The following is a 24,598-nucleotide window of genomic DNA, read 5'->3' as shown; positions in this document are numbered from 1 at the left end:
TACTGATGGGCTTAATTTGGCCTGCCAGTGTGTCTGAAGAATGCTGTAAAGTGCTGGTCTCACAGGCTTTGCCCTCCCAAAGCGCTTCGTTTTTAATCTAATGAATGTCTATAGGGAGGTGTAGATCTATTAGAATGCTCTCTTGGCACAGGGATGATGCCTCTCTCGGCTTAGCTGTGTCCCAGGGGTGAATTCTCGTCAGTCCAACATGGTGACTGTACAAAGGCCTGTATCCTCTTCTCATTCCTGATGTTTGTGAAACAGTCACCCACAGGGCCTTGAGCTGATTGTATTTATTGGCTTGAGTGTGTCTTACAGCTGACTCCTTCCTGTACAACGTGATAGTGGTTGGTTGTGGGAGGAAGAGGAAAACAGTGTCAAAGCTATGAGGTGTCTGTCTGGCTTGGAGATGGGGGTTTTCCAGCTCAGTGGTTAGGCACAGTGAGTTCAGATTTAATTGAATTACGCCTGAGCAGAAAATAAGGGGATACTATAACATCGTGATCGCTTTCACGCTCAGCAAACTAAAGTAACCTAGTTACAGTACTCCCGAGTGGCACAGCGGTCTAAGGCCCTGCATATCAGTGCTTGAGGTGTCGCTACAGACACCCTGGTTCGAATCCAGTTTGTATCACAACCGGCGGTGATTGGGAGTCCCATAGGGCGCCACACAATTGGCCCAGCGTCGTCTGGGTTTGGCCGGTGTAGACCGTAATTGTAAATACGAATTTGTCATTAACTGACTTGCCTGGTTAAATTATAAAAATATTACTGTATGAATCAAGGCACTGCACTAAAGGTCTTCTGCTCCCACCCAATGCTATTATATTTTAAAGCATGTTTTTTTATGAACCTCAGACCCAGAGGCAACTATATAATGATGGTTGACCATAATTCTGAACAGAAATACAGTAATGGTGTCTTTTAACCTCTTGACGCACAGATCCCTTTAGCGGGATCATTTTCGTAAACAACCGCTGAATTGCAGAGCGCCAAATTCAAAAAAATATTTATAATCATGAAATCACAAGTGAAATATACCAAAACACAGCTTAGCTTGTTGTTAATCCATAAAATATGCTTTACAGCGAAAGCAATCCAAGCGTCTGTGTATCAATCACTAGACAAAACAGTAAGAACAGCTAGCCGCAAATTAGCTTGGTCACGAAAGTCAGAAAAGCAATAAAATTAATCGCTTACCTTTGATAATCTTCGGATGTTTGCACTCACGAGACTCCCAGTTACTCAAATGTTATTTTTGTTCGATAAAGATTAGTTTCATAACCAAAACCGCCATTTGGTTTGTGCGTTATGTTCAGAAAACCACAGGCTCGTTCCGGTCCTGAAGGGCAGACAAATTCCAAAAAGTATCCGTAATGTTCGTAGAAACATGTCAAATGTTTTTTATAATCAATCTTCAGGTTGTTTTTAACATACATAATCGATAATATTTAAACCGGACGGTAAACTATTCAATACTACAGAGAAAGAAAATGTCGAGCTACAACTCTCGGGCGCATGAACTAATCAAAGGACACCCGATGCGTTTTGATTAATCTCGCTCATTTTTAAAAATAAAAGCTTGAAACTATGTCTAAAGCCTGGTCACAGCCTGAGGAAGCCATTGGGAAAGGAATCTGGTTGATACCCCTTTAAATGGAGGGGCAGGCAATGGAAAAGGGATTTTTCCAAATAAGAGGCAAAATCAGTTCTGTTATACTCAAAGACAATATTTTCACAGTTTTGGAAACTTTAGAGTTTTCTATCCTAATCTGTCAATTATATGCTTATTCTAGCATCTGGGCCTGAGAAATAGTCTGTTTACCTTGGGAATGTTACCTTGGGAATGCCCCCTAGCCTAAGGAGGTTTTAATGAACCAATCTGAGTTTACCACCAATACCCTGGGCAATTTGACAAAGTTGCAGAGATGTTGGACAGATGCCCAGCACCCAGTCAGTCATATCACAGACATCTGAGCTCCACTACAGTTAATGGTCCTCAGAGGGAGTCTGCCATGCTGCTACACACCTCAGGCTACAGTCTGCCTGTTCTTTCACCAGAACTTTCCACCCCAAGCATCCACACTGTAGAGAATACTAAATGGGCAATGTTAAACACATGACCATTTACCTGCTTTAGTTTTACTGTTAGTGCTTTTTGATATCGGTTCGGTGTCTGTTCTATATTTTATAACACTTTGGTTTCAAGATAAATGTAAAAAGTTACATGTGCTCTTGTGGGCTGAATAGTGTAACACAGAATAAAACAATTAATAGTCCCATGATGGTAGTGACCGCTTATTAATTCACATTACTTTACAAAAATGTCAGTTGTGTATATTACATTTGTTTCATGACTTCATTATTTAATCCCAAGTCATCTCATCTCTGTGGATTTTCTGTCTGCTCGGGATAGGCATTTGACCTTTTGACTGTTCGAGTACACCCCACCCCAAGTACTCTGGGAAGGGTGACGAAAAATACATGCATTTGTGTATGCCATTTTAAGATAAAATTATTGAAACCGTAATATCAACTGGGTATGTCGTGGCACACAATCTTCAAAAAGGTAGTAACCTCAGCAGTGTGGTGCTTGTTTTATTAATTTGGTAGACAAAACACTTGTTTCCTGGGCTCTTATGGTCAAGACTCCTATTTTATAGTTTAAAAAAAACATGTCATAACAGAATGGTGCGACGTGATTCACGTCTCAGTTATTATTTGAAACTGGGCTTAATTTGGCAAGTTGAGGGTTACAAACCAATCTCTTTTCGATATACACACATTCAATTTAGTTTATGCCCATTCCTTGGAATTTTCTAAATTGAGTAACAATTCTACATTGAACACTGCATGGGCATTAATTACCGCCACATCTGAGTAGGCCTGCGTTTTTTTTTTTTTTTTTACCAGTCCTGAACCTGTGACCAGAAACATGCTACGTAGGGTCAATATCAGAATAAATTATCTAGTGCTTGTCTCTTCTCAGCAAAGTCTACAGAGCTGAGGTTGATGTATGGCATAAATAGATCTATCAGCAAACTTAACATGTGTAAATATTTGTATGAACATAAGATTCAACAACAGACATAAACTGAACAAGTTCCACAGACATGTGACTAACAGAAATGGAATGTGTCCCTGAACAAAGGGGGGGTTGAAATCAAAAGTAAGTCAGTATCTGGTGTGGCCACCAGCTGCATTAAGTACTGCAGTGCATCTCCTCATGGACTGCACCAGATTTGCCAGTTCTTGCTGTGAGACGTTTCCCCACTCTTCCACCAAGGCACCTGCAAGTTTCCAGACATTTCTGGGGAAATGGCCTTAGCCCTCACCCTTAGATCCAACAGGTCCCAGGCGTGCTCAATGGGATTGAGATCCGAGCTCTTCGCTGGCCATGGCATGAGCCTGCAGGAAGGGTAACACATGAGGGAGGAGGATGTCTTCCCTGTAACGCACAGTGTTGAGATTGAGCTTGTCATTGCAGGCAGTCTGATGATGCTGTGACACACCGCCCCAGACCATGACGGACCCTCCACCTCCAAATCAATCCCGCTCCAGAGTACAGGCCCCGGTGTAACGCTCATTCCTTCGACGATAAACGGGGATCTGACCATCACCCCTGGTGAGACACAACCGCGACTCATCGGTGAAGAGCACTTTTTGCCGGTCCTGTCTGGTCCAGCGACGGTGGGTTTGTGCCCATAGGCAACGTTGTTTCCGGTGATGTCTGGTGAGGACCTGCCTTACAACAGGCCTACAAGCCCTCAGTCCAGCCTCTCAGCCTATTACGTACAGTCTGAGCACTGATGGAGGAATTGTGTGTTCCTGGTGTAACTCAGGCAGCTGCTGTTGCCATCCTGTACTTGTCCCGCAGGTTTGATGTTCGGATGTACCGATCCTGTGCAGCTGTTATCCGTGGTCTGCCACTGTGAGGACGATCAGCTGTCCGTCCTGTCTCCCTGTAGCGCTGTCTTCGGCGTCTCACAGTACGGACATTGCAATTTATTGCCCTGTCCACATCTGCAGTCCTCATGCCTCTATGCAGCATGCCTAAGGCACGTTCACGCAGATGAGCAGTAACCCTGCGCATCTTTCTTTTGCTGTTTTTCAGAGTCAGTAAAAAGGCCTCTTTACTATCCTAAGTTTTCATAACTGACCTTAATTGCCTATTGTCTGTAAGCGGTTAGTGTCTTAACAACCGTTCCATAGGTGCATGTTCATTCATTGTTTATGGTTCATTGAACAAGCATGGTATACGGTGTTTAACCTGTCTGGCTCTGGGGTTCCGCAGGCGGAACTCCTCCCACATTCCACTGAAAAGGCAGAGCGCGAAATTCAAAATATATTTTTTAGGAATATTTAACTTTCACACATTAACAAGTCCAATACAGCATTTGAAAGATACACATCTTGTGAATCCAGCCAACATGTCCGATTTTTAAAATGTTTTACAGCGAAAACACCACGTATATTTATGTTAGCTCACCACCAAATACAAAAAAAGGACAGACATTTTTCACAGCACAGGTAGCATGCACAAAGCCAACCTAACTAACCAAGAAACAACTTCATCAGATGACAGTCTTATAACATGTTATACAATAAATCTATGTTTTGTTTGAAAAATGTGCATATTTGAGCTATAAATCAGTTTTACATTGCAGCTACAATAACAGCTACTGTCAGAAATAGCACGGAAGCAGCCAGAGTAATTACAGACACCAACGTGCAATACCTAAATACTCGTCATAAAACATTTCTGAAAAATCGATGGTGTACAGCAAATGAAAGACAAAGATCTTGTGAATCCAGCCAATATTTCAGATTTTTTTAAGTGTTTTACAGCAAACACAATATAGCATTATATTAGCTTACTACAATAGCCTACCACACTACCGCATTCATTCATCAAGGCACGTTAGCGATAGCAATAGGCACGTTAGCGATCGTAACAAACCAGCAAAAGATATATAATTTTTGATTAACCTTGATAAGCTCCATCAGATGACAGTCCTATAACATCAGGTTATACATACACTTATGTTTTGTTTGAAAATGTGCATATTTAGAGCTGAAATCAGTGGTTACACACTGCTAACGTAGCATCTTTTTCCCAGAATGTGCGGATATTTCTATTAGACTCTCACCTATTCTGACCAAATAACTATTCATAAACATTACAAGAAAATACATGTTGTATAGGAAATGATAGATACACTAGTTCTTAATGCAATCGCAGTGTTAGAATTCTAAAAATAACTTCTTTACGACATAAGGCTTAGGTTATGGCGAGATAGTGACCAAAACCTGAGCGCAAAACTAATAGTACACAGTTCGACAGATTATATGAAATAGAATCTTAAAATGAGTCCTACTTTTTATGAGCTTCCATCAGAATGTTGTACAAGAGGTCCTTTGTCGGGAACAATCGTTGTTTGGTTTTAGAATGTCCTTTGTCCCTCTTGAATTAGCAAGCGCACTAGCCAAGTGGCAAGTAGCTCTCCATCGTCAACAAACACAGACAACGCAACACGCCTAACGTCCCGAAAAAATATCAATATTCTAATAAAACTATATTGAAAAAACATACTTTACGATGATATTGTGACATGTATCAAATAAAATCAAAGCCGGAGATCGTATTCGCCTGTAAAGACAGCTTTTCAGAAGGCAATTACAGGTCCCTCCACGCGCTTGCAGAAAACAAAAAATGGAGGACGCGTCATTCCAAGAGGGTTAATTCCATCTCAGGCCAAGATAATCAACTCCTTTCTCCTCTCACTTCCTCTTGACATCTAGGGGAAGGTGTATGACGTGCACGTATAGTCATACGTATCATGCCCATTTATAGGCAGGTGCTTAAACAGAGCATCGAATTCAGACTTTCCACTTCCTGGTCAGAAAGTGTGCTGCCAAATGAGTTCTGTTTTACCCACAGACAAAATTCAAACGGTTTTAGAAACTAGAGTTTTCTATCCAATAGTATTAATAATATGCATATTGTACGAGCAAGAATTGAGTACGATGCCGTTTAAATTGGGAACGATTTCCCCCCAAAGTGTAAATAGCGCCCTCTGGTCCTCATCAGGTTAAACCCTTTACAATGAGATCTGTGAATTTATTTGGATTTTTACGACTTGTCTTTGAAAGACAGGGTCCTGAAAAAGGGACGTTTCTTTTATTGCTGAGTTTAATACAAAATATAAAGCGAATTGGATGGAAAATATGCATTTTACCAATCTCTTTAATCTTCAACATAGAAATGCTACCAAAAATAATTTACAGAATCGTTACAAATAAGTCATCCATGATTCAACAAATTATATTTTGAAAGAGGAAGCAAGATATTTGAAGCATGTTTCCTTTTCAGTCTCCTTCGCCACTTAGCTTCGTTAACTAAGGATTTCTTTCAAAATAATAAACGTCAAATTAACACCATTTACAGAAAGACCTGTGTGAAGGCCAATTTACAGGAGGAACTTGAGGCAATTAAATATTTTCAGTCTGGAAAAACCAGGGCTTGAGGGTATACCAGTAGCGGTATAGCAGATCTTTGAGTACATCAAAGTACATATTAACGTGTTTAATTACTCTTATGAAAATGGTAGACCTTTCAGGTATTCAAGAAGGTCTGATTTCATTACTACTGAAACAGGATGCAGGTGGTAAGTAAAAATCCAGTCCATTTTATTAAAAAACAATGTGATGTGAAAATCCTGCAAAATGCATAGCACAGAATAAGGATTGATCAAGATGAACAATATCTGGTAGACAGGTTTGTTTTACATGGATGACATATTCGAGATATACGACAATTACTTGAAATAATGGAACATTATGAAAGATTTCGAAAAGGCGTTTGATAAAGTACGACTGAATTTATATTTAAAAAATGCCTGGATTACTTTAATTTCAGTGAATCTCATAACTTTAACCAACTGTATGTACAGCAACCCCAGGTGTAAAATAGTAAATAAATTGTCAAAGTATTTTAAGAGGAGTAAAACAAGGCTGTCAGTTGTCTCCATATCTATTATGGCCATCAAAATGCTAGCTATTAAAATTAAGTGCAACAAGAACATCAAGGTGTTAAAAACAAAAGCTCTTAAGTCTGCATTCTGTGATTCTGCACAGTCTTTGGATATCTTGCTCACTTTTCTAGCCTCTCTGGACTAAAACCTCATGACAAGTGTCGCATAATACAGTGCCTTCGGAAAGTATTCAGACCCCTTGAATTTTTCCACATTTGTGACCCGTTCCAGGAAACTAGGCGTATGTTGCCGGTCACCACTTCACAGGAGAGCCGTTTGAATGTAAACTTTTTTTAAAAATCAAAATGCGTTTTTTGGCAGAAATGCCTTATGGAACATGTACCTTAACTTCTCTAGAAACTTCTCTAGGATATGTGGGACGCTACCGTCCCACTTGGCCAAAAGCCAGTAAAAATGCAGAGATCCCAATTCAAATATATTACTATAAAAATAAAACTTTCATGAAATCACATTTTAAAGCTACACTTGTTGTGAATCCAGCCAACATGTCTGATTTCAAAAAGGATTTACGGCGACAGCACACCAAACGTTTGTTGGGTCAGTAGATAGCCACAGAAAACACATTTTTCCAGCCAAAGAGAGGAGTAACAAAAAGCAGAAATAGAGAAAATTAATCACTAACCTTTGATCTTCATCAGATGACACTCATAGGACTTCATGTTTCACAATACATGTATGTTTTGTTAGGTAAAGTTTATATTCAAAAATCTGAGTTTAGGCAGGACGCTACTGTCTCACTTGGCAAAAAGCCAGAGAAAATGCAGAGCACCAAATTCAAATTAATTACTGTAAAACCAGCCCCGACAGCATAAATGAATAAATGAATTACTTAAATCATACAATGTGATTTGCTGGATTTTTGTTTTAGATTCCGTCTCTCACAGTTGAAGTGTACCTATGATTAAAAATGACAGACCTCTACATGCTTTGTAAGTAGGAAACACTGCCGATTTTGCAGGTTATCAAATACTTGTTCTCCCCACTGTATATCCAAAATGTCAATTTATTTGGCGCGTTTGATCCAGAAAAACACCGGTTCCAACATGACTACAAAATTACCTGTAAGCTTTGTCCAAACAGTTCAAACTACTTTTGTAATACAACTTTAGGTATTTCTTAACGTAAATAATCGATGAAATTGAAGACGGGATATACTGTGTTCAATACCGGAGGAAAACAAAGTGTAGCTAGCTTTCAGGTCACGCGCCTGAAAGCTTTCTTAAAGGAAAAACCTCAACCAATTGTTGACTTCCAGTGGAAGTGATAGGAACTGCAAGATGGTCCCTTAGAAATCTGGATTCCCATTGAAAAGAGTAACCTCAAAAAAATCTGAATGGTTTGTTTTCGGGGTTTCGCCTGCCAAATAAGTTCTGTTAGTCAGACATGATTCAAACTTTTTTAGAAACTTCAGTGTTTTCTATCCAAATCTAATAATATGCATATCTTAGCTTCTGGGCATGAGTAGCAGACAGTGTAATTTGGGCACGCTTTTCATCCAAAATTCCAAATGCTGCCTATCCTAGAGAAGTTAAGCCTCCCATGTATATCTCACTAGGTCAGGGTTTTTCAGCCTCCATATATCCACTAGTTCTAATGTATCCATGATATTTGTGATCTCCATAAGTGCATGAGTGGTTTCCTTTACGATCCATTGAGGTGCATAACCATATCTCACCACAATCGATTCATTCGTTGCTTGTGAGCTCAATAGATTTATATATTTTGGGCTCCCGAGTGGCGCAGCGGTCTAAGGCACTGCATCGCAGTGCAAGAGGCGTCACTGCAGTCCATGGTTTGAATGCAGGCTGCATCACAGCCGGTCTATTGTGACGCCTCTAGCACTGAGATGCATGGCCAAAATTATGTGAACACCCCTTCAAATTAGAGGATTTAGCTATTTCAGCCCCAGCTGTTGCTGACCTGTGTATAAAATTGAGCACACGCCCATCCACTCTCCGTAGACAAACATTGGAAGTAGAATGGCCCGTACTGAAGAGCTCAATGTGGCACCATTATAGGATGCTACTTTTCCAAGTAGTCAGTTTGTCAAAACCTTTCCAAGTGAATGATGACTGGGGTGAGTTCTCCTTTTTTAAAAGCTGTATAATCTCTGTTTTGCAAGTATCAATCATTTGGTCAGTAAAGTCTGACCATACTGTGACAGTTCTCATAGCCATCCGTAATAAAGTGTTGTTGCTATTTTTTTGAAAGGTATTACTTTCAGCTTTGTGTGTTTTGGCTGATCGCAAGGATATCAGTCCATTTCAATTGGGAGACTGGCTTACGCACTGGGGAGCAAGCCCAGCCAATCAATTATTTTTCTTTGCCCACACAAGGGCTTTATTACAGACAAACATTCTTCAGTTTCATCAGCTGTCCAGGTGGCTGGACTCAGAAGATCCTGCAGATCAAGAAGCTGGATGTGGAGGTCCTGGGCTGGTGTGGTTACATGTGGTTGTGAGGCCGGTTGGACATACTGCCTAATTTTCTAAAATGACATTGGAGGAGGCTTATGGTAGGGAAATTTTGGCAACATTTCTGGTGGACTTTGCTGCTGTCAGCATGCCAATTGCACGCTCCCTCATCTTGACATCTGTGGCATTGTGTTAAGCACAAGGGGCACCTGTGTAATGATCATGCCGTTTAATCAGCTTCTTGATATGCCACACCTGTCATGGGGATGGATTATCTTGACAAATGTGCACAAAATTTGAGAGGAATAACATTTTTGGGCATATGGAACATTTCTGGGATTGTTTATTTCAGTTCATAAAACATGTGACCAACCCTTTACATGGCACTGGCGGAGCTTTGCTAGTTAGATGCACTATGCAGAAATTGCTCTGCCATTTCCTGGTTGCTAAAATTCTAATAGTTCACCTAATTTCAGTTTGACTAAAAAAGCAAGTATAGTGTAGAGCCGGTTCCTGGAGAGCTGCGTTCCTGTAGGTTTTCACTCCAACCCTAGTCTAGCACACCCGACTCTAATAATTAGCTGGTTGATAAGCTGAACCTGGTTAGTTACAACTGTGGTTGGATCAAAAACCAACAGGAAGGTAGTTCTCCAGGAACAGGGTTGGACACCCCTGGTGTGGCGTCATTGCACCATGTAAACCGCTGTGAAATATATTTTCCAGCCGTTTTTACTTTCAGTTTTTTAAACCAGGTTAAGACTCAAACTAGACTTAACGGAAGCATAGAAATGGCAATAGATATTGTACTTATGTTGCTTTCAATGAGAATTAAAGATCTATAACACATACTTCTATGTGAATTTGGTCGGGACACCCAAAAAGTTGCATATTGCAGCTTTTAAAACAAAATTGCAGCTCCATGTGTGTCCCAGTCCCACCACGTGACATTGTGTTTGAAAGCATGGTACACTTATGTTACTGCTTCTTTTACCTCCAGTCCAGAGGGATTGTATTGGGTAGCTGCATTGTGACTGTGCCTAGATCAGTAATCCAGTTCATTTGCCAGAACAAGCAGTAGTGACACCATGCCAACCAGTACCCCCTGCTTCCAGAAAGACTAAACCAGCTAATTGTGTGGCTGTTGCAGAGGCACTACATCATATTTTGTGGATATTAATCTGATCTCTCTGTGGCACATGTTACTGTCGCAGGAAACATGGTGTTTTGGCCCAATGTACTGGTGCTCCAACTGCAACGCCATGCAGCTGGTAGCTAGACACAGGGAACAGAGAGCATACTAGACTCTCCCTCACAAACCCTGTCTACATATATTAAACACAGCTTCCTCTCCCCAGAATAGGAGGATCTAGGCGTTGCTTGTTCAGCCTGCCCTATGTAAATTGACAGTAATCTGAACAGGCTGACATGGCATTGCACTGAACTTCCCTTTCCTGGAATCCACTGGCTCGTTACTATCCCTATCCGCCCTGAAATTTCAAACCTTATCGCATTATGCAGCAGAGCTATGTTCATTCTGCTCCAGTCTAGACCGGTGTCCAGATAAGGATATCATGAGCCGTTACACAGCACACTGTAATAGGAGGCTGAGATCCTTCATCATACAATTACCATGAACCGGTGATATGCCAAATCCGCTATTGTTTCTTCTTTAAAGAAAATTGCCTTTCTTCCACACTCTGTGTGGGGTGTGAAAGCAGGATGTGCAGAGATGTTAAAATACAAAGCATTGATAGACTTGTTAATGAAACCTTATTGGTCTCAACTTCCAGGGCATGTTCCATATTGTCTGAGAGCCATACACAATAGTAGGTTGATACAGAACAAGTTAAAAGGTAATTGACTGTCTTCCGCCTTTTACTCCTTTTGATAGTAAAGGAATGCAGTCCAGCTTCTGACAGTCTAACTTTGAAGGTTAAATCTCCAGGATTATTCATAAATATTATCCTCTAAAGTGCTTTAACCCATTTCATCAACAGAAAAAGCAAAACTCATCGTATAATTTCTTGTTCGATGCTGTTTAAGTAGGGATGGGCACAGTTATTCGCATATCCAAATGGACGTTAGTATTCGATTTACTTGCGAGACTAATTTGAGAACATAAATGCCTATTTTAATTAAAAGGCGTTGTCTAAAATTGTATTAAATTCTGTGACATTGCTACATACAAGGAAGGACTATGCGTTTCTAAATAGCTTGTTATTGTCACTAGAGGTCGACCGATTATGATTTTTCAACGCCGATACCGAATTATTGGAGGACCAAAAAAAGACGGTTCCGATTTAATCAGACTTTAAAAAATAAAAGAAATGTATAATGACAATTACAACAATACTGAATGAACACTTATTTTAATACTTGAATAAAATCTATAGTCTCAAATAAATAATGAATCCTGTTCAATTTGGTTTAAATAATGCAAAAACAGTGTTGGAGGAGAAATTAAAAGTGCAATATGTGCCATGTAAAAAAGCTAAAGTTCCTTGCTCAGAACATGAGAACATATGAAAGCTGATTTACTTTTAACATGAGTCTTCAATATTCCCAGTTAAGAAGTTTTAGGTTATAGTTATTATAGGACTTTCTCTATACCATTTGTATTTCATATACCTTTGACTATTGGATGCTCTTATAGGCACTATAGTATTGCCAGCCTAACCTCAGGAGTTGATAGGCTTGAAGTCATAAACAGCGCTGTGCTTCAAGCATTGAGAATAGATGCTGGGAAACGCAGGAAAGTGCTGTTTGAATGAAAGCTTACAAGCCTGCTGCTGCCTACCACCGCTCAGTCAAATCATAGACTTAATTATAATATAATAAACACACAGAAATACGAGCCTTAGGTCATTAATATGGTCAAATCCGGAAACTCATTTAGAAAACAAAACGTTTATTCTTTCAGTGAAATACGGAACCGTTCTGTATTTTATCTAACGGGTGGCATCCAGAAGTATAAATATTGCTGTTACATTGCACAACCTTCAGTGTTATGTCATAATTATGTAAAATTCTGTCCCAAACTGCTGCATATATCCTGACTCTGCTTACACTGAACGCAAGAGAAGTGACACAATTTCCCTAGTTAATATTGCCTGCTAACATGCATTTCTTTTACTAAATATGCAGGTGTAAAAAATATATACTTGTGTATTGATTTTAAGAAAGGCATTGATGTTTATGGTTAGGTACATTGGTGCAATGATTGTGCTTTTTTCGCGAATGCGCTTTTGTGAAGTTGAAGTAGGCTGTGATTCGATGATTAAATTAACAGGCACCGCATTGATTATTTGCAATGCAGGACAAGCTAGTTAAACTAGTAATATCATCAACCATGTGTAGTTAACTAGTGATTATGTTAAGATTGTTTTTTATAAGTTTAATGCTGGCTAGCAACTTACCTTTTCTCCTTGCTGCACTCGCGTAACAGGTGGTCAGCCTGCCACGCAGTCTCCTCGTGGATTGCAATGTAATCGGCGTCCAAAAATGCTGATTTCCGTTTAAGAGAACTTGAAATCGGCCCTAATTAATCGGCCAAGCCGATTTAATCGATCGACCTCTAATTGTCACTTAGTCAAAGCAGCTCTGTCAGAGGCTCCATTTTGAGCAAGCGACGTGGAAGATTTGTAAGCAATGCAACATTTTATTATAATTACAGAATTAAGTTGGCTAAATGAGTGTGCTAGGGTGATTCTCACAATCTTGATTTCAAACATAATCTTTAAAGACATGCATCAACAAATTTCCTTTTTGGGCATTAATAACAAGGTCTGAAGTGTTTGAGCATTAATTTAAAACATTTACTGGCAATTTAACACCTCTTTGAACATATTTTCCAAAACAAGTCCTTAATCTCATTACCGCAACGGTCTGAAAACGTCAAGACCATTAGGAAAGCTAATACATTTTCACATTAAAAAATAAATAACAATAGATTTAAGTTACTTGAAACTCTGAAATAATATATTTAAATTAAAAATTATTTGATTTTGACTGACTTCTCTCATTACCGCAACATCTTCAACCTAATATTTTTGATATTTCATTAACCTGACATATTTTCAAAATGTGGCAAGCCTGAAAGAATGTAACTTTAAGATTCTGCATATGCATTTAAAAGCAAACTATTTTCCATTCATTAAAATTAAATGAACACAGGTTAGGAAATGAGGTTGATTTTGGTAATGATACTAAGACTGAGGTATGGTTAAAAACATGACATTTTAATGTAGAAAATTAGATCATATTGGTACAACCATGGATTTAAGTTAAATCAATTTCATTTTGCAGTGCTTCAAAAGTACATAACAAACAGGCTAAAAACAAAACGCATACAAAAACATTAGAGCACATGTCATTGTCACTACACACACACTGGCCTGTACAGTGTCCCTTGATGTGTCTATGACCCCAAGCTCTAGTGCAGCTTCTTTATCTTTCAGCCAAAGTTTTCATGCGTTTTGCAAGCACATGTTTCTGTCTGACTCTTTTCTGGCCAATCCAAAGTGGCTTAAGTTTAAAGATGTTTTTTATTGCACCTTCATTTAACCAGGTAGGCCAGTTGAGAACAAGTTTTCATTTACAACTGCAACCTGGCCAAGATAAAGCAAAGCAGTGAGACAACAAGAGTTACACAAACAAACGTACAGTCAATAACACAATAGAAAAATCTATGTACAGTGTGTGCAAATGTAGAAGATTAGGGAGGTAAGGCAATAAATAGGCCATAGAGGTGAAATAATTACAATTTAGCATTAACACTGGAGTGATGGATGTGCAGATGATGATGTGCAAGTAGAGCCTTTTGAAAGGTTGTGCCTTGAATTCTCAGACAAATCTTCCATAGTGTACGTCCGGGCTCTTATGGAATGTCTGGCTCTTTTTCTGAATTTCTCCTGATTTACCATTTATTACAGTGGAGACTTCATCTTGATGAAGGAAGTGGCTAATGAGTTTGCACATTAGTCTTCTCTGGCTGTTACTGGATAATGTTCTCTGATGACCTCTCTTTGTAGTTTTCTTTTGGACCTATCTGCCTTCCATGTTGTCAATTACCTGCTTCCTCTTGGCCATCATCTCAAGTCTTTTCTTTAGGTTGACAATCTCTTTGGTCTTCTCCAGCAGCTTTTCTGTGTAGTGCAACTTTGACCTCAATTTGATTGTTTTCTTTCTTCGGTTCCTCTTTCTGGGTGAGTCCTTTGGGGTAGATGTCTTCATTGGTCCTGGTGTCTCTTCTTTTAGGAGTTGATGGCAGGGACATATACCTGCTGAGGTGAGAATGGCTGTTCTCTTGTCTTCTTGACGATTTTGAATAACTTCTTAATTTTGCTTCTTGAACATGTTGAAGTGTATCGTCTTCCTCGCTTGATGGTATTATGTCCAATACAGCTTTTAGATGTTTATTTTTTTCTGTAATACCTTGAGTTTTCCCGCCACTGTGCTTTCTTTTCATGTTGCTGCTTTGTCAGATCTTGAGTTTTCTTGACTTAAAAATTTTGTTTTTGATATCTAGAAATGGAAAGGAAGCATGACATGAAATGAGCATTTCTCAAAACATGGGAAAAATCTTACTGTTATGGACACGTCATCTTATAGTAAAGACTGAATGGCTTACTGACGTGTGTGTGTACATCCTATAGTAGTGACTGAATGGCTTACAGACTGTGGACATCCTATAGTATAATCTAAATGGCTTACTGATTCTGTGTGTGAGTGTGCCTGGTGGATGTGCGCACGCTTGTGTAGACTTCTAAACACTGTAGGGTTTTGACTTCTTATAGGGCATGTATGAGGGCATCGGCTTCCTATAGACCATATATATGCTAATTATTCTTGTTGTAACTTCTCCAACCCCTAACCTCTCTTGCCTTCCTTCTGTACTCTTCCAGCAGTTCTGGGTTGGTGTAAACTTTCTCTGAATTTTGTCAGCCTTCGCTAAAGCTTTCTTTTTGTCACTTGCTGACTTGACTGTCTGCAATTAAACAGGACATAAAGCAAAATATCAACAGTTAGTAAATAATATTTAAATTAATAGTTCATTATATATATTAAATAGTCTGATTAAATTCTCATTAACGAAACAGAAGTTCTCTCTACCGCAACTGGCCTTAAATTGCAGTGAGAATGGTTTTGCGTAGATGAGAAACCTTAGCATGTTTTGCTAACAATGGAGAAGACATGATGACTAAGCACCTTTTTTTATTTTTTACCTCAATGTACATAATTAGACATTAATGAATTATATTTTCATAGATTTAAAAACTTAACGTTTTTCTAAATCTGGAAAACTACCTGTATCGGTAATGATAATCAATACTGTCGTGTACGCAGTCTGACGAGATTGTTTAACTTTTAACTGGAGAAATATAAAGATCTCCTTACCTGGTAGCCATCTTGAAGGTACTGGCAGATGTGTTGCTTCATTCAAAATCAAACTTTATTAATTCTCTGTGTAAACAGTCCTTCAAATTTTGCGGCGGATGAGAACATCAGTCATGGACACTTAATTTTTCCACTTTTTTTCATTATTATACATGAATATTCAGTTAATAATTTGTCATTTGAAAACATCTATTAGAACATCCATACATTTATTTCAGGATATTTTAATTTAGTTTGGCTCTGTTTAAATTACAACATAACATACGTTCAGACAGAGCTGGACGCGTTGCGGTAATGAGAATTGCAGCAGAAAAGTCAGATCCATAACATGCTGCTGTTTTCCAATAAATATGCCAACATGAGGGAAACCTTATTGCTTTATTCTTGAGTCTGTGTGAACAGATTTGAATGACATGAAAATAACAGGCTGTGATAAGCCCTCTATACTTTGTCTGTAGTATTTATCAAAGGTGTGTAAGCACAGCATGTAGATTTATCCTTCCTCTAGATACCTGGATAGCCAGTACACCGGTGTGCTCTGAAATTGTTTGCTTGCTGATATTTATAAGAATTTTTTAATTTTTTTTATACATTACGAGCATCGTTACATGTACTGTAGTGAAAATACACAAAATACACCCGCTAAATCACATATCTTACTGTTTATTTTATAAAACAGCATTTTCCCTTACCCTCCAAGATTGTGCAATCCTCTCCACAAGCTTCCTCTGCAGTTTCCTACATTTACCAGAAAGCCTCGCAACATTCAGCTCTCACCCCTGGTTGCCACAGTCAAAATTGGCTATATCGTAAACATTCATAAAACAGTTTTGCTTTTTGGGCTTAATTTAAGGTTAGCAATGTCGCTAATGTACCAACACGGGTGTGTTCATTATACAGTGGTCCCTGCAGCATACGCTCAAACTGGTGTGATTAGAACGCTTATTTAGAACATTGTTTTGAAACGTAATGTCCTAAATGTGACCAGTTTATTTTTGGATGCAATGTTCAGACATCCACACAAGCCGTGTCCGCATAACACAATCATCCAAACCAGAAAATGTATGCTACATTATTCTTAGCGTTATCTGAGGAAAGATTGACTTACCCAAATATGACCGCTTGTGTTAACTTTCGGCTGACAAACCATAATATGAATAGGCTAATAGCAATTACTATTTACAATTAATCACATCACGGGTGAGCTCACCATTGATCAAAAAAAATTGAAATTTCACGGAGGTGTTTTTTTCCCGTGTCAACTAAAGATGAGACATGAGTTTCGTCTGTTTGCAGTATGCATGTTGAAGGCGGTGTGTCTACAATCATTCACTTCACTTCATTCAAATATGAGTGAACCATCCCTTCACATGAATTTGATAACAATCTTTGGTCTGAGATGTTTGTGACACCCAGAATGCATGGTATAATGTCAACAAACATGGTGCCACACGTAGCTGGCGAACAGCTTAGGGTTAGTACAACTGTCAAGTATTTTACACACGTCCATTACAATCTATGCAAGAATTGGAACGCATGATTTTTCACCAGTACTTAAAACGAAATATATTATGCTCCATACATGCATACATTTGGTTATGCTACAGTAGAAACAACACGATATACAGAAAATAAGGCATGTACTTTGATAGGAACAGACATGTCCAAAGTTATTATTTCTAAGGAAAACAAAGGCAATGTGAGCGCAGCCATAAAATGCCTCCTGGAATGTGAACTTTCATGTGCCTTTTTTTAATATCAAACTTTTTTGTCCTCTAAATACGAAAAAAATTGTTGAATTACGAGCCTATTTGGTTTAGCCACAGAAAGACAGCAACCTTCCCGCTAGCCATGATTGGCTGAGATAACGAGTGGGCTGGACATACATGTGAGTGTGGATTGGTCTGCAGTGTTGCATCTTTTCTATATAATGAGCTGCTCGTAATGCAGTTTTTGAAAGATATAACTTTAACTATGGAGAACTGCAAATATGTTGCTACTGCTCTCAATAACATTGCTGCCCTGAATTTATCAGATGCTATCGACAAAGGTCAGTGGGAAAAAGTTGTGATGGACAAATTTCTGGATGACGATCGTGCCATGCAATGCTGACTCTCTCCTGAAAATAACACGTTTTGAAATCGGTGGAACACAACCGGCCAAACAAGCTGTGCGAACTAAACGGAAACACAAGGGTTGTAGTCTGCCATGAAGCTTTCATCCATGTATACAGGTAAGAATCTAGCTACAGATTCAGACATTATACATTTCTAATTTTGTTAACATTTTAATTGCAAGCTAAAGCTTGCTGTTAGCTAGCCAGCTGGAGTTCGATGGCTGGCTTGCTAACCAAATAACGTTAGGTTCTTTTAACTTTAGCTTGCTATGACAATTGGTTTGTATTGCTAGTAACGTTACACTATGGATTGGGATTATATTTCATATTTTAGCTACTTAATGTGACGTCTAAACAAAATGCCCCAAGTTAAAGCTTGCTGTTTGCTAGCTAACATTAACGTGTGTGTGTAACGTTGGTGTAGTTCTCAGAATGCCATTCCGCATTGCTAGTTATAGCCAAATGTTAGCTAGCTAACATTGAACCTATTGGATAACTTTAGCTAGCTATGACAATCGGTTTGTATTGCTAGTTAAAGCTTGCTGTTAGCTAGCCAGCTGACGTTAGATGGCTGGCTAGCTACAGTAGCTAACATTCCCTGTATGAACTGTGTAGTGATACCTCAGAATGCCATTTCGCATCTATTATATAATAAGGCAAAAATATTTATCTGGTATTTGTCTTCCAGCATCAATCAGTAGAATACGCCTGACTCTAATCCATAGTCATAGTCACCAAAAAAAATGAAATAGTTATCAAAACTCACCAAGTTTGCCCCCGACTGGTGCTTCGGCCTCATCAAGCGGCGCTTCAGAAAGACCAGAGTGAACACTTTGTCTGAGATTGCTAGTGTTGTGAAGGACAGCACTGTGAAAGGTCAACATCTCACAGCTGGTTGGACTGGAGTATGGTACAGTGCTGGTGGAAAGCTATGGCTGGCAACAACACCTGACTCCGTACTTCAAGCTGCTGCCACAGAGCAAGCAGTTCCAGCACATCAGGTAAATTATTTTCATTGAGGTTATTCTTATCTATACTTGGGAGGTGAATTGATGTTGTGCAGGGTTGTAATGTCTTCTGAATTTTGTTATTCCCTGTTTTACAGCTTCGATGCTCTGGTGCCTGGTGTTGTCGCCAAGGAGCTTTCGGAATGTCGGGACCATGTTTCAGCTTCTGCGCATCCTTCCTCCCATAGTCTGCCTGTAAAATCACCACCTGAACTGGACACAGCTAGACAAATGTATATTTTTGACACGGTCAGGGAGTTTTGCGAAGAAGCTATGAACATCACATGCCCTGCACCAGGGGCTAGACAGAAACAGGCTCTCCAAAATAGATTCCCTTGTTCATGCGTGGTTTGGACGGACCAGTCATCAGCTCTATCTGCAGTGCCTCTATTCACATGACTCTCCTAACACACACACACACCATACGTTGCTGCTAATATTAAATGTTTGTATCCTGCTGCTCACCCACTTTACCCCTGATTGTAAACATATAACTACCTCATCAATCACTAATAGTTAGTGTTAATATAAATGTCTATTTCTGATATTGCTACTATGCAAGTAACCATTTGGCTGTACCGTTTACACATTCTGTAGAGACCACTCACTTAGCGAAATATTGGTATGTGTGGTTGTAACATACCACAACAATATCGTGTGACTGTATCAAGTGTCATCTACAGAAATATTTGGCGTATGCATCTTTATGTACTGTACATGTGTACCTCACTCAGGTTGCATGGCCTTAACTTATGTATGGAATACTGTGATAAGTGCATGTGTAACAGTTTATAAAGTATGTGAATGTACTGGTGTGAAAGCATTTGGGCAGTAGTGTGAAGTATTTTGTTTGGTATCTGTACACTACTTTACTTTCTATATTTTTGGGGGGCTACTTTTACTTCACATTTGTAAAGAAAATTATTTTTACTCAATACATTTTCCTTGACACCTAAAAGTACTTGTTACATTTTGATTGAAATTGTCCAATTCACACACACTTATCAAGAGAACATCCCTACTGCCTCTGTTCTGGCCGACTCACTAAACACAAATGCTTTGTTTGTCAATTATGTCTGAGTGGTGACGAGAGCCAGGGGCACACTCCAATAAATTGTGCCGTCTGGTTTAATATAAAAATCATAAGTCACTTCAATTTCCTTGACAGTTTAGTATATTTTTCCACCACTGAATGTGGCTGGGGGTTATAGCATTTATTTCACATAACCCATCAATTTATACAAGTGTGTCTATAACATTTATCTGGACACTGTTTACCTGGATTTGTTCCTTTATTGTAGGCTACTACTTTTACCTTTTTAGTCTTTGTCTAAACACTACTCACTGTTTAGCACATGACCTCATGTGAATCCTTAAAGAGATGGGTGGGTATGGTTTAAGAGGGTGTGAACAATGCTGAATGGGTGTAGACAAGCGAGAGCTCCCAGTTGGTCCTTTTCTCAAGTGAGTTTACAATTTGTTCAACTTTCAAAGCAGAATGACTTTCCCATTGTTCCTAATTGCAGTGTATGATATACCATTTTGTAGCTCTGCGCCGCTACTTTTATTCAAATTTTGCTACATAAGACCGATTTGAACTGGTCAGTCGCATTTTGGAACAGTGAGTGCATTGAAAAGGTAAAGTTATTGTAGAACTAGGTGGGGTTTAGCTGAAACTATTACTTTGTGCCTGTGGTAACTAGTGACTACCCTCACCCCTTCTATCTTAATAAGGGCGTGTATATTTGATGGTTGGATTGTCGAGTTTGTATTCATCCTCCTGCGTGCTGGCGGACATAAGTCCCCTTGTGGGAGAGAGAAATCCAAAAGAATAAGTAATAACACTTCTAACTAAAACATTTATTCACCAAATTATGTTAATGTTCAAATTATTTCATATTAATTCCAATGTTGAGTCACTGGTGTTTATCAGCCTGTTGCCAAGCTAGCTAACACAAGATCCACGTTGGGGACGATGAAATAACAGAAGCCCATTTTTAATGACTGGAGCGATGCGAGCGGCGAAAATAGGAGAGGGACATAAACAGTGTGGGACCATAGTTGGGGGAAAGCTGACATTTATGCAAATACTCCGACATCCTTTTGCTGTTGACCAATCGAAGCTCAATATAGTTTCCAGACTCTACTGGATTGGCTTATACCTAGCCTGCTTGCTAGCACCAACATGAGGGCGAAGCAAGTGTGGCCATCTGAATTTACACGTTAAAAAGAATCTCGGACGTGTCAGACGTGAAAGCTATGATGGACAACTAAACTAACTAATCAATCAAATTTAATCAAATGTATTTATAAAGCCCTTCTTACATCAGCTGATGTCACAAAGTGCTGTACAGAAACCCAGCCAAAAACCCCAAACAGCAAGCAATGTAGAAGCAATGCAGGTGTAGAAGCACGGTGGCTAGGAAGAAACCTAGAGAGGAACCAGGCTATGAGGGGTGGCCAGTTCTCTTCTGGCTGTGCTGGGTGGAGATTATAACAGAACATGGCCAAGATGTTCAAATGTTCATAGATGACCAGCGGGGACAAATAATAATAATCACAGTGGCTGTTGAGGGTGCAATAGGTCAGCACCTGAGGAGTAAATGTCAGTTGGCTTTTCATAGCAGATCATTCAGAGTATCTCTACCGCTCCTGCTGTCTCTAGAGAGTTGAAAACAGCAGGTGTGGGACAGGTAGCACGTCTGGTGAACTGGTCAGGTTTCCATAGCCGCAGGCAGAACCGTTTAAACTGGAGCAGCAGCACGGCCTGGCGGACTGGGGACAGCAAGGAGTCATCAGGCCAGGTAGTCCTGAGGCATGGTCCTAGGGCTCAGTTCCTCCGAGAGAGAAAAAGAGAGCATACTTAAATTCACACAGAACACTGGCTAAGACAGAAGAAATACTCAAGATATAACAGACTGACACTAGCCCCCGACACAAACTACTGCAGCATAAATACTGGAGGCTGAGACAGGAGGGGTCGGGAGACTCTGTGGCCCTGTTCGACGATACCCCCGGACAGGGCCAAACAGGCAGGATATAACCCCACCCACTTTGCTAAAGCCCCCACAGCCCCCACAGCACTAGAGGGATATCTTCAACCACCAACTTACCATCCTGAGACAAGGCCGTGTATAGCCCACAAAGATCTCCGCCCCGGCACTACCCAAGGGGGGGCGCCAACACAGACAGGAAGATCACCAGTAAGCCAGTGACTCAGCCCCTGTAATAGGGGTGGAGAGAGGGGGACCGGCCAGGCGAGACAGCAAGGGCGGTTCCTTGCTCCAGTGCCTTTCCTTGCTCCAGTGCCTTTCCGTTCACCTTCACACTTCTGGGCCAGACTACACTCAATCACAGGACCTACTGAAGAGATGAGTCTTCAATAAAGACTTAAAGGTTGAGACCGAGTCTGCGTCTCTCACATATGTAGGCAGACCATAACATAAAAATGGAGCTCTATAGGAGAAAGCCCTGCCTCCAGCTGTTTGCTTAGAAATTCTAGGGACAGTAATGGGGCCTGCGTCTTGTGACCGTAGCGTACGTGTAGGTATGTACGGCAGGACCAAATCAGAAAGATAGGTAGGAGCAAGCCCATGTAATGCTTTGTAGGTTAGCAGTAAAACCTTGAACTCAGCCCTTGCCTTAACAGGAAGCCGGTGTAGAGAGCCTAGCACTGGAGTAATATGATCACATTTTTTGGTTCTAGTCAAGATTCTAGCAGCCATGTTTAGCACTAACTGAAGTTTATTTAGTGCTTTTTCCGGGTAGCCGGAGAGTAGAGCATTTCAGTAGTCTAACCTAGAAGTGACAAAAGAATGGATACGTTTTTCCTCGTCATTTTTGGACAGAAAGTTTCAGATTTTTTGCAATGTTACGTAGATGGAAAAAAGCTGTCCTTGAAACAGTCTTGATATGTTCGTCAAAAGAGAGATCAGGGTTCAGAGTAATGCCGAGGTCCTTCACAGTTTTATTTGAGACGACTGTACAACCATCAAGATTAATTGTCAGATTCAACAGAAGATCTCTGTATTTCTTGGGACCTAGAACAAGCACCTCTATTTTGTCTGAGTTTAAAAGTAGAACATTTTCCGCCATCCACTTCCTTATGTCTGAAACACAGGTTTCCAGGGAGGGCAATTTTGGGGCTTCACCATGTTTCATCAAAATGTACAGCTGTGTGACATCCGCATAGCAGTGAAAGTTAACATTATGTTTCCAAATGACATCACCAATAGGTAAAATATATAGTGAAAACAATAGTGATCCTAAAACGGAGCCTTGAGGAACACCGAAATGTACAGTTGATTTGTCAGAGGACAAACCATCCACAGAGACAAACTGATACCTTTCCAACAGATAAGATCTAAACCAGGCCAGAACTTGTCTGTGTAGACCATTTTGGGTTTCCAATCTCTCCAAAAGAATGTGGTGATCAATGGTATCAAAAGCAGCACTAAGGTCTAGGAGCACGAGGACAGATGCAGAGCCTCGGTCTGATACCATTAAAAGCTAATTTACCACCTTCAGAAGTGCCGTCTCAGTGCTATGATGGGGTCTAAAACCAGACTGAAGCGTTTCGTATACATTGTTAGTCTTCAGGAAGGCAGTCAGTTGCTGCGCAACAGCTTTTTCAAAATGTTTTGAGAGGAATGGGAGATTTGATATAGGCCAATAGTTTTTTTTATTTTCTGGGTCACGTTTTGGCTTTTTCAAGAGAGGCTTTATTACTGCCACTTTTAGTGAGTTTGGTACACATCCGGTGGATAGAGAGCCATTTATTATGTTCAACATAGGAGGGCCAAGCACAGGAAGCAGCTCTTTCAGTAGTTTAGTTGGAATAGGGTCCAGTATGCAGCTTGAAGGTTTAGAGGCCATGATTATTTTCATCAATGTGTCAAGATATATAGTACATAAAAACTTGAGTGTCTCCCTTGATCCTAGATCCTGGCAGAGTTGTGCAGACTCAGGACAACTGAGCTTTGGATGCATACCCAGATTTAAAGAGGAGTCCGTAATTTGCTTTCTAATGATCATGATCTTTTCATCAAAGAAGTTCATGAATTTATCACTGTTGAAGTGAAAGCCATCCTCTCTTGGGGAATGCTGCTTTTTAGTTAGCTTTGCGACAGTATCAAAAATACATTTTGGATTGTTCTTATTTTCCTCAATTAAGTTGGTACTGCACGGTACTGTCTTTCCAAGCTAGTCGACTTCCAATTTGGTGTAGAGCCATTTCCGTTCCAATTTTCTGGAAGCTTGCTTCAGAGCTTGGGTATTTTCTGTATATCAGGAAGCTAGTTTCTTGTGACAAATGTTTTTAGGGGTGCGACTCCATCTAGGGTATTGCGCAAGGTGAAATTGAGTTCCTCAGTTAGGTGGTTAACTGATTTTTGTACTTTGACGTCCTTGGGTGGGTGGCGGGGGTCTGGTAGGGCATCTAGGAATCTTTGGGTTGTCCGAGAATTTATAGTACGACTTTTGATGATCCTTGGTTGGGGTCTGAGCAGATTATTTGTTGCGATTACAAACATAATAAAATGGTGGTCCGATAGTCCAGGATTATGAGGAAAAACATTCAGATCCAAAACATTTATTCCATGCGACAAAACT

At 39.9% G+C, this 24,598-nt stretch overlaps 1 protein-coding gene across 9 annotated transcripts in view; it reads left to right on the top strand.

Moving 5' to 3' along the window:
* The window catches only part of LOC139539751 (kelch-like protein 25), a 60,059-nt gene that overhangs the window by 18,709 nt on the left and 16,752 nt on the right, over window positions 1-24,598 (top strand). For 2 of the 9 annotated variants that reach the window (XM_071342995.1, XM_071342998.1), the window contains exon 3: window positions 9,392-10,315. The exons of 5 other annotated variants lie outside the window; for them this stretch is intronic. The gene's annotated coding sequence lies outside the window, so the exon portion shown is untranslated. Of the gene's footprint in view, window positions 1-3,487; window positions 5,210-9,391; window positions 10,316-24,598 lie in introns of those variants that run through there. 2 more of the 9 variants (XM_071342994.1, XM_071342997.1) reach the window with 1 other exon arrangement.

Source organism: Salvelinus alpinus, chromosome 15 (genome assembly GCF_045679555.1).
Source record: "Salvelinus alpinus chromosome 15, SLU_Salpinus.1, whole genome shotgun sequence".
NCBI classification, from domain to species: Eukaryota; Metazoa; Chordata; class Actinopteri; order Salmoniformes; family Salmonidae; genus Salvelinus; species Salvelinus alpinus.
The sequence above is the reverse complement of the archived record's forward strand: the minus strand, read 5'-3'. Positions and strand labels throughout refer to the sequence as shown.